The sequence below is a fragment of the Balaenoptera ricei genome, chromosome 18 (genome assembly GCF_028023285.1).
Source record: "Balaenoptera ricei isolate mBalRic1 chromosome 18, mBalRic1.hap2, whole genome shotgun sequence".
In the NCBI taxonomy this organism is placed as follows: domain Eukaryota; kingdom Metazoa; phylum Chordata; class Mammalia; order Artiodactyla; family Balaenopteridae; genus Balaenoptera; species Balaenoptera ricei.
In genome coordinates this window covers 6,740,929-6,756,089 of record NC_082656.1, presented here as the reverse complement: position 1 = coordinate 6,756,089, position 15,161 = coordinate 6,740,929, and the positions used below count along the sequence as shown (strand labels likewise).

General features: G+C 51.8%; 1 protein-coding gene across 5 annotated transcripts in view; it reads left to right on the top strand.

Annotated features, from left to right (window-relative positions):
• The window catches only part of SLC7A1 (solute carrier family 7 member 1), a 67,479-nt gene that overhangs the window by 31,171 nt on the left and 21,147 nt on the right, over positions 1-15,161 (top strand). For 3 of the 5 annotated variants that reach the window (XR_009498827.1, XM_059903322.1, XM_059903319.1), the window contains exon 2: positions 3,819-3,915. The exons of 1 other annotated variant lie outside the window; for it this stretch is intronic. The gene's annotated coding sequence lies outside the window, so the exon portion shown is untranslated. Of the gene's footprint in view, positions 1-3,818; positions 3,916-9,043; positions 9,102-15,161 lie in introns of those variants that run through there. One more of the 5 variants, XM_059903321.1, reaches the window with a different exon arrangement.

The following is a 15,161-nucleotide window of genomic DNA, read 5'->3' as shown; positions in this document are numbered from 1 at the left end:
GCTGCTTGCTGTATTTATGAAAGCAGTGAAATCAAATTCTTTAGGTATGAGATGGTTGTAGCATTCTCATTACCCTGTTTTTAACAAGTGAAATTTCAAATCCGAAGTAGAATAAATCGGTTGGAACATTCTTGGATTAAAGAAAAGCAGTACTAATGAGTTTTATTACTATGCATTCCAATCCCATTAATCCTGGTGGGTTCAGCCTGGCTTAACGTACGGCAGGCCTTCCTTTAGCACTTAAGTTTGGCATTAACTGCTTTGATACCATGGCAGGGAAGTGAGAGCAGAGTGAGGCGCCCTCTCAGGCTGCCTCGTCCTGCCTAAGGAAGCAGGAGGGCAGCTCCGCTGACGGGGCCTAAGTCAGCCTGGCTGAGCCCGCGCCGTAGGGCATCCCTGAAGCAGCGGTTCTCAAGCTGTTCTATCTCAGAACCCTTTTCACTCTCAGAGATTATTGAAGGGCTTCCCTGGTGGCGCAGTGGTTGAGAATCCGCCTGCCAGTGCAGGGGACAAGGGTTCGAGCCCTGGTCCAGGAAGATCCCACATGCCGCGGGACAACGAAGCCTGCACTCTAGAGCCCGCGAGCCACAACTACTGAGCCCGTGAGCCACAACTACTGAGCCCGCGAGCCACAACTACTGAGCCCACATGCCACAACTACTGAAGCCCGTGCGCCTAGAGCCCGTGCTCCGCAACAAGAGAAACTACCGCATTGAGAAGCCCGTACACCACAATGAAGAGTAGCCCCTGCTTGACGCAACTAGAGAAAGCCCACGCGCAGCAACGGAGACCCAGTGCAGCCAAAAATAAAATAAATAAGTAAGTAAGTAAGTACATAAATAAATAAATAAAATTTAAAAAAAATTCTTTGAGACCTCCACAGAACTTTTGCTTATGTGGGTCGTATGTATCATGTTACAAATTAAAATTCAGAACAACTTAAAATGTTTATGTATTAGCCCTGCAAAAAGTAACAATAACAATAAATGATTTTACATTAACAAGTAACATTTGCTATGGAAAACATTTTTATGGAAAACAACTAGTTTCCAAAACAAAAAAGTTTAATAAGAGTGGTGTTGTTTTCCGTATTTATAAATTTCTTTAATGTTTAGCTTGATAGAAGGCCACTTGATTCTTATGTCTGATTATACATCATTCAGTTTTGATGTATCGTTTTAGTTGAAATACATAAAATGTGGCCGCAGATGTGTACTTGGAAGAGGAAGAGTACTTTAGTAGCCTTTTCAGATGATCGTGGATATTTTTTGGTACTGCACAAAAACTCGACAGGTGGTAGCTGGTACCCCGTGGAGTCTGAAACCATATCCGTGAGCTTTTTGTACTCTGAAATGGGTCTATTTTGTACTTTGAATCAATCTTTTACCCATATGTGATTCTGTTTCAGTGGATTACTGTGTTACTGAATTATCCAGATCTAAATGTTGACAGATTTCATCATATATGTTTTCTAAAAACACATTTGTTAATATCACCACCAAAGTCTTCAGAAAATTGTAAGTTTTGGGAAGCTGTCGACTGAGATCTTGGTGACAGATACCAGTTTTCCACAATTCTAGGTTTTTTTGCTTGAAAGCTCAAATTTTATCATTGGCAACAAGCATCGCCAGTTGTTTTCCTTCTGGATTCTGTTCCTTTCATTCCAGAGTTTTCTTCCTAAAATACAGATCCAATCATGGTCCTTGGCGGCTGGACTCAATAACTTGGTCCCAGCCCCCAGCACTTTGACAGTTTCCAGCCTTGTTTCAAGCCTCTCCGTTTAAAAAAAAAAACAAAAATGGCTTAAAACAACACAAATTTACTGGATTGGCCAAAAAGTTCGTTTGGGATATTCCGTAACATCTTACCTTTTGGCCAACCTAATATTCTTCAGTTCTGCAGGTCAGAAGTCCAGAATAGGTCTCACTGGGCTCAAGTCCAGGTGTTGGGAGGGTGTGTTCCTTTCTTAGGGCTCTGGAGAGAATCCAGTTCCTTGCCTTTGTCGGCTTCTGGAGGCTGCCCGCCCCCTCCCCCCTCCTTCAGGGACCCTGGGGATTACATCAGACCCACCCCGGGAACGTCTCACCCAGGGTCAGCTGATGAGCACCTTCGTTCCTCCTGCAACCTCCCTGTCATGTAACCTAACGTAGTCACAAGTTCCCAGAGGTAGGATTTGGACATTTTGGGGTTGGGCGGCGTTGTTCTGGCTGTCATATTCGAGCCTCTCCGTTTTTTGTGTTCCGTTCCCGCTCTCTGCGTGTAAGTTGGGTAACCTCATCCTCTGAAAAGCCCCAAATTGCAGAAACCTTTCCCGAGGTCTTCAGGTGGAGGCACCACTGTCTCTTCTGCCAAGACAGAGACTCGCGTGTGAGTCAGCTCCGCCTTTGTGCCCAGCTCCCAGGAAGGATCTGTGTGTCCGTCTCCCCCTGGGCTGCGAACCTGGGCCTTAACTCCTCTGCGCTTCTCTCACTGCCCTTGTGCTCCTTGGCCCATGACAGACGAATGCCAGTATGTTGTTGGTTTTGGACATTTGATCGTGGGCTGTGTTTTAGAGGCTACTGAATGAATATTCGGTTTCTAACAAGTGACGTTACAGTTATGTGGGTGAGTGTCATCCTTAGGAGTTGCCAAAATACTTAGAGGTCAAGTGTCATGATAGCTATTACAGCTCAGTATCAAATGGTTCGTGAGAAAAGTGTGTATTTACATAACGATAGAGCAGATGTGGCAAAATGTTAAATATTGGCAAATGTAGATGAAAAGTGTGTAAATATGTGTGTTAACTTCTATGTAGGTTTGGACATTTTCAAAATAGGAAGTGGCAAAGACTGAAATATTAGCACAGAATGAATATACAAAAGGTGTTGGTGGGATGGAATGGTTGGTTCCAGCTGCTGGAAACCTGCTTTGCTGCACTGAAGCTGCAACTGAGCTGTTGATGAGCATCTTCACGTGAGCGTTTGGCTCAGCAATAATCCGCATCTGGGTTCACATCAGGTGCAAAGTCATATGCAGGAAGCTTCGCTAAACCGCTCCAGCTCCTGGGTGGGTGAGTGCATGAACCTGTGTAGAGTAGGAACGCTGCAGTTGGGAAAACAGAGGACTTTATATGCCACTCGTCCAGGAGGTTCTTCCTGGATGCCCCTGTGAGGAGTGACCGTCCCCGCATTCATTCCTTCTGGGACCGCAGGCCACTCCCCCAGCACGTGGTGACAGAGCACGCCCCGCGTCAGAGCAGTCTGCGGCCCCTCTGAAGTCACGGGCAGCTGGCTGCTCAGTGCCAGCGAGGGCGGTGTCCTAGTGCTGTGTGCCCTGCACTGGTGCCCTGACACCGCGTGCTAGTGCCAGCAAGGGCGGGAGAGTGGCCGATCGCACAGAGGGGCGTCCCGCGTGTCCTGGAGGACGCAGCTGAGGCTTTCTGCCCCTGCTGACCTCGGTTCTGAATGCCAGCGTCAGGAGAGCACTCGCTCCCCTGGCTGGCCCCCCGCAGGGCCGCGGGGCGTGCGCAGCTCCACCTCTGTGCCCTGGATGTGTGGGCGTAGCCTGTCTGGAAGACGCTTTGCTGTCGTCCTTACTTAGACACGACCCCACATTTGTAGCGGTGGCGGGGTAGAACCTCTGGTTTGGAGGCCGTCTGGTCTGGTTTCCCATCTTCTCCCCAGCGGTGCTCCCCGCGTGCGGCTCTGTCCCCGTGATGGGACCTCGTCTGCCTTCCTGATGCTGAGCTAAGCAGAATCTTTCCTCCCTGCGATGGCCACAGGCTTGGAGGTTCTGGGGCCAAAACAGATGGAGTGTAACGTCTCCTCCTTGCCTCCCAGGAGCCCGCAGCCCCGTCTCGTCCCTCCTGAGACGTCTTCACTCCAGGACCCAGGGATCCTCGGGGGACGAGGTGACAGTCCTCACGTCACAGTGCAGGTACGGTCTGTCCGGCAGCACCGCGGCAGGAGAGTCTGCTCTTTTTTGCTGGAATGTTACTCATTTAGGCCTTTCGCCGGCCGCTGGCTGTTTAAGTTAACTGATAACTAAGCCCTAAGTTGTCTTTTTAATGTCTCACTGCTGCGCCCATCCAGCTCTTCCATCCTTTTGACTCACCAGGAAAGGTCTGTCTTTTCACACTAACGGGCTCTCGAATTCTTACCTGCACTTCTGCTTCGTACAGACCCCTTAACGTCCTGCGACAGCAAGGCCTTCGGTGCAGGGCTCCGTGGGGAGAGGATGTCCCCTCACTCCGGGCGCCGCCTGGTCTGCAGCCCTTGGAGGGACTGTGCCCCGTGGGCAGCCACAGAGCCTCGGCCGTGATGCATCCGCTCCGTGTCTGCCTTTGACTCGGGGAGACTTTGCGGTTTCTCAAGGTCAAGGGCCAGTTCCACTTTCCATTCTGCTCCCAAGATTCTCGTCTTGCTCCTGTGCCTCTCACTCCTCTGCTTGTCACTCTTCTCCTTAAGAATTCTCCTGTAGCTCGTTCTTGGGTTTAGGTGCTGTAATGACCTGCTGTAGGTCAGGGTATTTCAGGCCGGTCCTTGGAGCCCTGGCGTCCTGGGCAGGGGCGGGGCACGGGAGCAGGCATGGAGGGCGGGGAAAGTCAAGGCCAGCCAGGGGGGCTCCTTATCCCTTTGTCCCTTTAAATAAGAGCGGGTCCAGTTTCACCTGATGCTTATATTTGGGTTTGGCATAGGATGTAGTTTGGTGAAAAAGGATTCTACTATAAAAATGCCAGAAAGCTGTTGCTCTGCTTATTTTTTGATTAAGAAAACAGGTTCGCTGAGTATGGAGACAATCATTTGTGTCACTGTTTCATTTATCACAAGGTGTTTTCAGCTGTGTGTGTGTAAAAGAACTGCACCTGACCCACCCCACCCCCACCCCCCGCCCTGCAATCTTAGAGTCGTTTGGGGCTGTTCGTGTTCTTACTTCCGCACATGGAGCCGTATTAAGACCGCGCACACGATCAGCATCAGCGGCCCTCTGAGTCCTTCCTCAGGGGGCTTGGTGGACGTGTAGCCGTGACCTTTGCCACATGGAGGCGCCTCTCAGGGACGGGCGGGGCGGAGAGGTCGATGTTCTGAGCGAGCACCTTGTTTACGAGGCCGTCGCGGCTTGTGAATGTCAGAAGCAGAGGTTCCCGGGAGCACTTCCCCAAAGAGTCAGGTTAGATCCGTGCAGCAGGGAAGTGGGAGCGGGTCCCATCGTGGGCCTTGCATAGCCTCTTCTCTCCTCCTCCTTTTCGGCACCTGTTTAGTAGACGTGCTTAAATGGGAGTCGTTCACTCCTCTCTGCTGCTCAGACTCTTCTAGAGCCTCTTCCTCTGTTACCTGGTTCCCAGGCTGCGGGGAGTGTTCACGTTTGAGTGAAGAGCCTCAGGTTGCTGGCTTCTCGGGTCGGCAGGGCCGTGATGAGGTGTGTGGGGAAGCCCTGGATGGTTCCTAGTCCTCGGGCAGGTCCTGAACCGTGTCTAAATCAGGGGACTTCACAGCCCACCGGCCACACCGTGACGGCGCCCCTCCTGAGTGAAGAGACCGGGTGCCAGGTGGTGGCGGAGGTGACGTGTCTCCGGAGGGCTCCGGTCTCTGCCGCCTGTTTGTGCTCTTCGGTTTGTTGTATTGTCTTCTCCTGCCAGGAGAGCAGGAGCTTTGTTCTCCCTGCAGCACAGGGAAGGGGGAGGCATATAGTAGGTGTCAGTCAGATAAAGACTTGTTGGATGGATGGATGGCTAATTTGGTCTTTTTTCCAGGCTGTGAGCACCCTGAGAGCAGGGACAGCATATTGCTTATCTTTGTAGCTCCTGCAAGTCCTAGAAGAGGGGCACAGGGTAGAAGCACCATTTTTTAAAAGTGAAATAATAGCCATTTAATGTACGCCATTCTTCCAGAAAGAGGAAGTTACTTTCAAATCATTCCGCCTTAACCAAGAAAAAATAGTTTCAGGTGAAGTAAAGGTTAACTCCATCATTGAAGCAGAGAAAGTTAAAGAAATGTTGGGCTCTAGTTTTTGGGTCCTTGAAGGTTTAAAGAGAAAGTGAATGCAGACTCACTTATTATCTCATGGCTCTCTGGACCGTGGATTAGTCAGCTGTCACTGCACACACACTGCAGACTTAGGGGCCTAAAACATCTGTCTTCTCATGGTTTATCTGGTCGGGAGTCAGAGCATGGCTTAGCTAACGAGGTGCTTGGAGTACCGCGAAGCTGCAGTCAAGCTGTGGACCAGGGCTTGGTTCTCAGCTGAAGGCTCAACTGGGGTGGGATCTGTGTCCAAGCTTCCTTGGGTTGTTGGCCAAATCCGTGTCCTCATGGCTGTGGGACTTAGGGCCCCAGTCTCTTGCTGGCTGACTTGGAGGCCACATTGACTGCACCTTGGGTTTTCCCAATGTGGTCACTCACTTCCTCAAGCTGGTAAGACAGAGCCTTAAATAGTGTCACATAATTGTGGGGTGACATCCCTCCCCTTTGCCAGGTTCTGCTGGTAGAAGCAAGCCCCAGCTCCCACCCCACTCCCACTCCCACCAGGGGGAGTGGGTCACGGGCCACCTTAGACACTGGCCACTGCATATCACCTTTCCTTGCCCCTGAGAGGAGGGATTAAAAGTGCTCCCATCTGATATTCATTTTTGTGAAAAATTGTTTTGCTCCTTTCTTTTTTCCACAGTGACCCATAACTTTACATCTATTAAAGGATCACAACTCTACAGGATCCATTTATTCTCCCAACCCACGTGGGTGTCCTTGTGCCCTCACTGACCCCGCTGGGCAGTGGGCAGCTCCAGAGAGCTCGGATCCACTTCAGGAACGTTTGGGGTTAAACTGCTTTTTGTGAGCTGCTTTAGAACCCAGTGGTGGCTTTGTCCCATTGTTGGTATAGGAAAATGTGACCCTGATCTCAGGTGACTGACGCGGCTGTGAACTTCTAGAAAGAAGGCAGGCGCCCTCTTCGTGGGTCTTCCTGTGCAGTGGGGCATGTAGAGAGCATTATTTGGGGCATAAGTTGCAACTTCTATTTTCAGCCTTTAAGAACTCCTTAAAAACGATAGGAGAAGTCTTTGCTGTGCTTCCTCATTCTCTGATGATGTGGGTTCTAATTGTCATTAAGTGGGAACCAGAGAAGGGAGAATTTCAGTTAACTGCAGTCTGGATATTGAACGTTGGCTTATGGCGAGGCCCTGGGGTCACGTTCGGGTGACATTCTGGAGGGACAGCCTGTCCTTCAGGTTACTGCACTGGAGCGTCCATTACAGCAGAGCTGGGGGCTCTGCCTGTGACATACGGTGTACACACGGTCCATCCGACGTGCAGGAAAACAGCCCCTTCACACTCAGCGCCGCCGGCCAGCTCTGGTCTCGTGTCCAGCACTCTGGGCTGCTTTCTCCATCTCGGGCTCAGCCTGATCGTCTGGTCCACTCTCTCCTGGCCTTTGATCACTCGGTCCTGCGTTCCGGTATTCACAGGCCCTCGTGCAACTGGCCGTTTGCTTCCGATGCCTCACAGTGACTTCGGGTAAACGGCGTCACGTTCTCTGTAAGGGAGGCGTTCTGTTACCACCCACTGGACGTGTCCTCTAAGCATGTGACATGAGAGAAAACCTTGTGGCGGGAAAGTGCTGGATGGAAGACAGGTGAGGTGGCGAGCCATGAGGGAGGCCGTGGTGTTTCTTTCAAATTGTAAATGCGTTTCTCTTGGGGGTGAGTGTCTGAAGTTTCGGCCACCAGTGAAAGTAGGTTGCCAGTACTTTTACCAGCAAGGCCCATCATAAAACGTGCATTTCCTACTAGGGGTTATTCCTGCAGGACGCACCCCACCCGTGCAGATAATCCCCATGGTAACCAGGGCGTGGGTGCTGGGAATGGCTCAGGGCTCTGAGTGGAGAAAACAGGGACGGGGAACAAATGCTGGTACATATGAAAGAATATAGCATTTGCTTGCGCAAAGGGGCTTTATTAGTTGGATTAAAATATCCTGCTCAAAGGTGAACATATCGATTTGCTACCCAGGTAAAGAAGGCCGTTACCCCTCCAGTCTGTCCTGCACGAGACCTGATTAATCCTCCCGGTGTTATGTTGTTGATGCCCTTCCTTTGCACGAAACTTCTGCATCTCGAGTGTGAATCCCTCAGCTGCCCACCCGTGACTTTCTAGGCGCACGGCCCTGGCCTGTCCAGCTCCCCACACCCCGGCCCGGCCTCACCTGTGCAGTCTGGCCAGGGTCACCTGCGGCGCAGCGGGCCTGAGCTTCGTCTCCCAGGCAGGTCAGGGTGTGACCTGCTGAAAGGTGGGAGGTGAACCTTAAAATTCAGGTATGTCCCGCACAATGCATAGCACAGAATCACGGATCTACAAGTTTCTCTCTCCCAGCTTTTGAATAACCTATGAACCACTCCGTTTTCAGTTTTTCTCAAACCTGTGCTGGTTTCTGGTGAGGACGAAATGACCTCGTGTGTGTGTCTGGCGTGGAGCTGGTGTCGTGTAGTGTAGTGTTGGTTTCTAGTGGACCCCAGCTCCCCAAGAGTCTGTTCTCCAGCTCAGTTTTGGGAAACTGTCCCTGATTTTTCACACCTTCTTTACTTTTGAACCAGTGCATTTTCTGGAAATTCCGAGTTTTTTCAGAGTTGCTTGTGACGGTGGGAAGACTGGGGGAAGGGAGGAAATTACAGGCATTTGGGGATTAAGGTAGCCCCGGGCTTACGGGTAAATCGGTGCGCTGCCTGGGTTTGTTAGGGTTTGTTGAGTGAGTAACTGAGTACATGGAAGAATAACGGTCTGACCGTGCAGCGGAATTAGATCAGCCTGGCGGGAACCCCCTGCCTTGCTCTGGTTCCAGATGCCAGGTGTCCTGGGGCATTTTGAAGGAGGACGTTTCTAGAAGGAGCCAGCGAAAACTCTAGTTGACCTTTCAGGATGCCTTAGAGGCCTAGAGAATTAAAGAGGCAATGTTCTGAGAGTTAGTCTGAGTCCTGTCTTAGGGGAAATTTATTTAAGACATTTCTTTTCCATTTGAGATTGGAGAGCCAGTTCGGTAACGGTCGTCAAGGCCCCGGTGAAGTGCCCACAGTTCACACGCGCACGACTTTAGGAAGCCTCCCCGCTCAGGACCGGCCCCTGTTGGGTTCAGGTTCGTGGACCCTGCACTGGAGGGGGTGAGGCGGCGAGTCTCCCCCGGGCCCTCCCCCCAGAGTTTGCACGTCGCTCGGTTTCACGTCACTGTGAACCAGGGAGAGAACTTTGTTTTCTTTACACCCGGAGAATAAGTCTGGCTACGGCGTGTGTCAGAGGAGCTCTGAGCTCCTGACAGAACACGCATTTCTGCTGTAACGTGTTTCTGCACACAAAACCGGGCATGTGTCCTGATAAAGCACGGCCTCCCTAGTGATGGAAATGCCGTCCAGAGACATAAAGACTCTCTAATCACATCCTGCCGGCTTTAGGAGGAAACGTTTCTAGATTGTATCTGGTTTTCATGAAGAAGTACTTACTAGATCTTCCACTGGCGGCTTGACTCTTGTCATTCTTGGATTTGGGTAAACAGTCTTGGAAAGCTTGAGTGTGGTTAAGTAGGCAGCATTCACAGTGTCTGGCAAGGTGTCAGTTCATGACTGCCTTGTGACGGGGGCGCAGAGCTGCCGGGGAGTGTGTGTCCCCTGCTTCTGGGAGGCAGAGGCGACGGGTAGATGCTGAGACTTAAAGAGAAAGAAGCCACGCCGACTCAGCATCGGAGGGATTGTCTTCTCAGCCTGCTTATCGGTTCCTCATTTAGTCCTCACGAGCTCCTGCACAGGCAGGACCGTAGGGCCACCCATCTTTCAGATGTGGAGACTGAGGCCCCAGCCACCTGAGCCTCGCGAAAGCCCTGGGCAGAGGGGACAGGGACTCCAGCTGTCCCCACAGTGGGGCGGGGTGGGCTGGGGATGGGACACCCCCCATGATGGAAGGAACTGTCGGGAACTATTTCAAGGCTTCATAGACCAGACTGTGTTGCTTGGGTTAGATTTTAACCCAACTAGCATCTTCTTGCCTGTGTATTCATTTAGAGAAATAGAACCGAACTCCTTGGTGAATCAAACCTTTAAATATCCAGGTAATAAGATCTCCTTTGATGGACAGACCCTCGTTAGTCGTTGACGGTCACGCCGGGGATATGACCTAAGATGAAGGACAGAAAGACAGCCCGTGTCCTGTTAGTTTCCTGAATTTAAGTCAGCGATAGTACTGAGTGTGTGCTGTGGGCACTCTACGTGTTACGGTCCCGTAGGCACTGCTGGGTGCCTCCTACGCGCTGGGGGGACAGAGGGTGACTAGATGCGGCCCTGCAGGTGGGACGTGTGGAAGCTCAGCCCCGCGATGGGGGGCTGCTCCCCCTGGCCATTAGCTTTGCCATCTGTCCCCCCTTCTTTCTTACACAGCCTCTCTCGCCCCCAGCACACCCCCAGGACCCAGGAGATCCTAATTCAGAGGACAGCTCAAAGCTCTGGAGGCAGTAAGATGTGGGTCTGAGCCCTGACTCCACCTTTGATTGGCTTGCCTGCCCTCCACCAGGTGACCTGGGAGAACTTCACAGAAGTCACTTGATCTGCGGTGGGCCGGCATCGTTAGTTTAAAAACTGTCCCCACGGGACTCTGATGTGTGGCCAGGGTTGGTAATGACTGAGTTCTAGTCTGCCTGGGTCCCCTTATTTCCAGAATGCAAAGTATTGCCTGCTGGATATGGTGATGTGAGAATTAAATAAAATCATTTATGTAAAGGATCTTCCCTTTGGCTGGTGCCCCCAAATGTTAGTTGTTACTGTTGTTTTTTGCTTTATGAAGTAACACATCTCATTGCCATAGATAACATGGCAAATATAGAAAAGAAGAAAGCAGTGCATAATCTGGAAGATAGTCTCAGTTAATATCTCGGTATTTACACCCCATCCCCACTTAATCCTCATTGGGATCCTATCATGTAGTTTTTAATTTGACGTTTTCCCGCGGTCTTAGAACTACTGAAAGCACTTCGCTGTCTGCACCCCGTCTGGTAGCAGATCTGCACCTGGACGGTCTCGCTCTAGGTCCTGAGCTGGTGCTGCATCCTCGCTCTCAGCCTGGGATTGTTTGCTTGGGCCTCTGCAAGGCGCGATCGTGGGTGACGGCACCGCTTCGGCCCCCGAGCCACACGGGGTTCCCTGCCCCTCAGTGGCTTGGTGCCTGGCCCACAGGGGGCGCTGTGCCCGTGGTCAGCGGTTCCAGTTCCCTGTGGCATCCCTGCATTGGACTCTGCCCCTGGAAGCTGCTCTGCGGGGTGGGTGCGTGCCTGAGCTGGACCCCAGGGCCGCCCTCCGGGGCCTGGCGGCTGGGAGTTAGGACTGAGATGCAGAACGTACCTGCCGTAGTTTACGGGACCTCAGAGGCCTCTGGCACTTCCTGCAGTTAGTTCTGTTGAATCAGTAGGAAGGGTCAGCCCGGGGGCAGGGGTCCTGGGGCTTGGCTTTCTGGGAAGGCCGAGGATGGTAGGCCTTGTGCCCCCCATGCCGGTGGAGACCACCTTACCTATTGGTTGTGGATTTCAGCCAAGCACAAAGTGTCTTCACTGGAAGCAGAGACAGGCCCAGGCGCCTTGCGGGCTTTAGGCCTCTGTCCTCGCTGGGTGGAGTGGACCTTTTCTTCCCCGTGGAGGTAGTGGTCTTTGAGACAGACTGTTAAGCCTGGTCCCACACCCCTGTTCAGGAGCCCCATCACCCCTCGGCCCAGCCCTGACGCTCTGCTTCCTGGGCTGGGACCGGGTTTATGCTTTTCCCTAAACCTGGCCGTTTCAGCACAGGGCATCTTAACAGCTGTGAGATCTGCAAATTTTGGAGGAATTCAGTTTTATCCTCAGCATGTCCTTGCTGCCTGGGGTCAGACAAGTGTAGATTTTGAGGGACTTTAAGAGAGAATCTGGGTCCTGAAGTCACATCTCACTGGAGGCAGACAGGCTCTTGCTGCCCAGTGAGGACGTCGGGGTGTGAGCCGGGCCCTGTCACCCACCGCAGACCTTCCCCACTGTGTTGTCCCCTCCCCTCCCCCCCCCCCCCCCGCCCCTGTGCTTTTGGTTCCGTTCTGTTGTTTCCTTCCCTCCTTCCACGTGCCCACATGTTGGGTCTTCATCTGCATCAGCCGGTCCCCTCCACACCACAGTTTTTTTTTAAGTTCTTGCACCTGGTCCTCCTGACATCTGGGGGATGTGAATCTGGCTTGGAGAAGAACTTCCTTCAACACAGATTTTGTTCCTTGCTGTGAGTCTCCGTCGCCACGATGGCCCAGGTCCAGAAACGCTCTTTTTTTGGACCCCTTGGACCACATCTGGTTGAGATTGCTCTGTTGTGAGCTCTCCGCTCCCTTCCTTGTGAAACTTGCATGCGCTCTAGAGCCTTGGGGGCTCCTGGGGGGAGTTCCCCACGTGGCCATAGGAGAGCTGAAGTGACTTTGCCGACTCATCTGTCCCCAACTCCGTGTGTCCCGCAGGTGAGCGCCCTAGCAAGGACCTACTTTCTCTAGCCCGGGACACGTGTGGACCACAGTGCATCATTCCCCCGTAGGAATGGCAGATTTTACTCTAGGAGGCTCCTATGTCTGGGACCGTTGTAAAGATCACTTAAAGGAAAAGCACAAGTATGGGCAATAAAATTTCAGTATTAAGACTTTCCCCAAAGAATTTATGAACTTAGTGTCTATTGCAGCTTACGTCGGACCTCTTCCCCTCCCTCCCACAGGCCATTAAGCGGACTTTTTCAGTGATGGGACTATCATTACATTTGAGAGTAAAAAAAAAACATACAATTCACACTTGCCCACCTTTATCAGACACCTTGAAAACAGCATCTTTACTTCTGCAATCTGGACCCATTGGATCATTTTGCTCCTATTGTTATACAGTGATTACTAGAATAAAACTTGGAGTTAGAAATTCTGTGGGAAAGGGGCAGATTTTCTTTGCTTTTCTGAGAGGATAACACATAAGGTAAGTGCTCTTTAATAATAAATGAATCGGGAGTAAGACAGATCTGAGGCTCTTGCTATTACAGGATTTCTGTCAAAAACTGAAATGAAAGTGTAGGTGTCGACTATTGCACAAATTCCCCCCCACATGAGAGGGTAACGTAATTTCCAGATAATCCTTTCAAAGTATTTGGTGACTGTCTGTGTAAATCCCAGCAGCAGGAAGTCCGCATGACCCTGACGTTGCCGGTGTTGGCGTGGTTAGATGGGTTTTACACAGAGAAGTTTCATTTGGTCTCACTGTTGGCTGAGTGCCCACCTTAGGAGTCCAGGCATGAATGTGAGTCGTGCCATAATGTGTACAGAATACCGCCCGACGATGCCACCCGGAGAACAGTTTTTGCATGACTCCCAAGGAGACAGAAAGGACATTTCTTTAAAATAAACCCGAACAAGGTTAGTGAGCATCTCATTTTCTCCTACCCTGGAAAGTAGAAACGGACAGAGCACTTGTATTTTCCGAATTCTCAGCTCTAGGCCTCAGCAGCTGCGTTTCTGTCCCAGTGGCTTCCAAAGAAGTTGGGTTTGCCCTTTCCCCAGACAGCAGGGAGCACCGAGGAAGTAACCAAGGTGAAACTAACGGGCCCTCCTGTGCTCCCGTCCACTGGCACCCAGAGCACCTCCCTCCGGCTCCTGTGAGGGAGGAACAGCCTAGGACCCTTCGTGAGAGACGGGGGCGCTGTGTCCCTGCTTAGAAGAAGTCGGCTGCCTCCCTGGAGTCACGGTTTGTGGTCTCAACCAAGAAGTCCCTTTCACATATGGTTGAAAACCTGTGTCTAAAATCTGTATCTAAATTTACAGAATTCGATGCCCCGCCCCCTTTATTTTGAAGATGGTGCAGGGGCCCCCAGGGTTAGTAAGTGGGTTCTTGGAGAGGGTTTCCACCTGTGCCGGTGATACTGCCCAGGGGCATGGGGCACATGCACTGCAGCTGCGCGTCCAGGGGGGTCATTCCGGCCTAAAGTGAGGCAGCGGGCTCTCGGGAAAGTGTCCCCAGGCTCCAGTGTGCCCCTTGCCAAGCGTCCCAAGTAGGGTCACTCTGGCAGCTCTGGATTCTGCCCCAGACTGTAGCACATCTGAGAAAGGCGTGTGAACTGTGGACCCAGCCCTTCCAAAGAGCCCAGGGCAGAGTGTGTCTGGTCTTTCAGAGGAAGGCAGGTGCCTCCTGGGCCTTGGGGTTACTTTACTCTGTGAAGCTGAGGAAAGAAAACGCTATTTAATTGCATTGTCTTTGCTTTGCACTTGGTTTTGGGGAGAGAATCCGTTTGTTATGAACCAAAAACTACATCTAGGAGAGGACGGGAGCAGGTCAGCGCTCTCTAAGTGTCAGTCCCATTTACCATCCAAGTTAGAAACAATGCCAGTAATCAGGAGCTTTCACACTCCGCTGGGGCCCCTCAGGGCCCACTCCTGACCGAGCGTCAGCAACTGGCCAGTGAGTGGCCGGAAACACCCCGGGCCCCATTGCGCTTTTGCGTGTCTCCTGTTCTGTCCCTGCCCTCTCAGCTCTTATCACACCCTGTGTCTGTGATTTTCCTGCTCCACTGCTGTTCCGCTAACAAGGTCTTCTTCCCTCATTTCCTCCCACTTCCTCCCCACCTCACTGACGGTGATATCATTTCCCCCCTGCCAACGCCAACGCCAACGCCAACGCCAGGCCCAGATGTGGAGCCAGCACCCTGCACCTTCTGAGCTCGTGACCCTGTTTGACACTTGGTCTCTGAGTTGTTTTCCCTCATCTTTACGTGAAGGAGATCGGATCGGATGAGTTTTATTGCCCACTCTAGCTAAAAACTTTGAGTCTTGAGAAACTTTCTCCTCTTGGCCTGGCAGAGGGGACCATCCACTGGTCCCTCTGTGGCCTGGAGCTGGCCAGTGACGTGACCCACGGGGGCCTGGCCTGAGGCTGGGAGGGGGCGGGGCCACAAGGGTGAGGGTGGGCGGTCCAGGGTGCTAGGTGGTTGGGTGTGGACTTGGCTGGACCTGCCGTCTCCATTTAGACGGTTTTGCTTTCCAGTGACTTGCTAACAGCAGAGTTAGGTCAGTAAATACCAATGGATCATAAAGATGAATTTTTAGTAGCTAAAAGTCATGGTGATAGCTTATCTCTGCACATGCTGTTGTCTGAAAACTATCTTAGCGCACGTTTATAGATTTATAG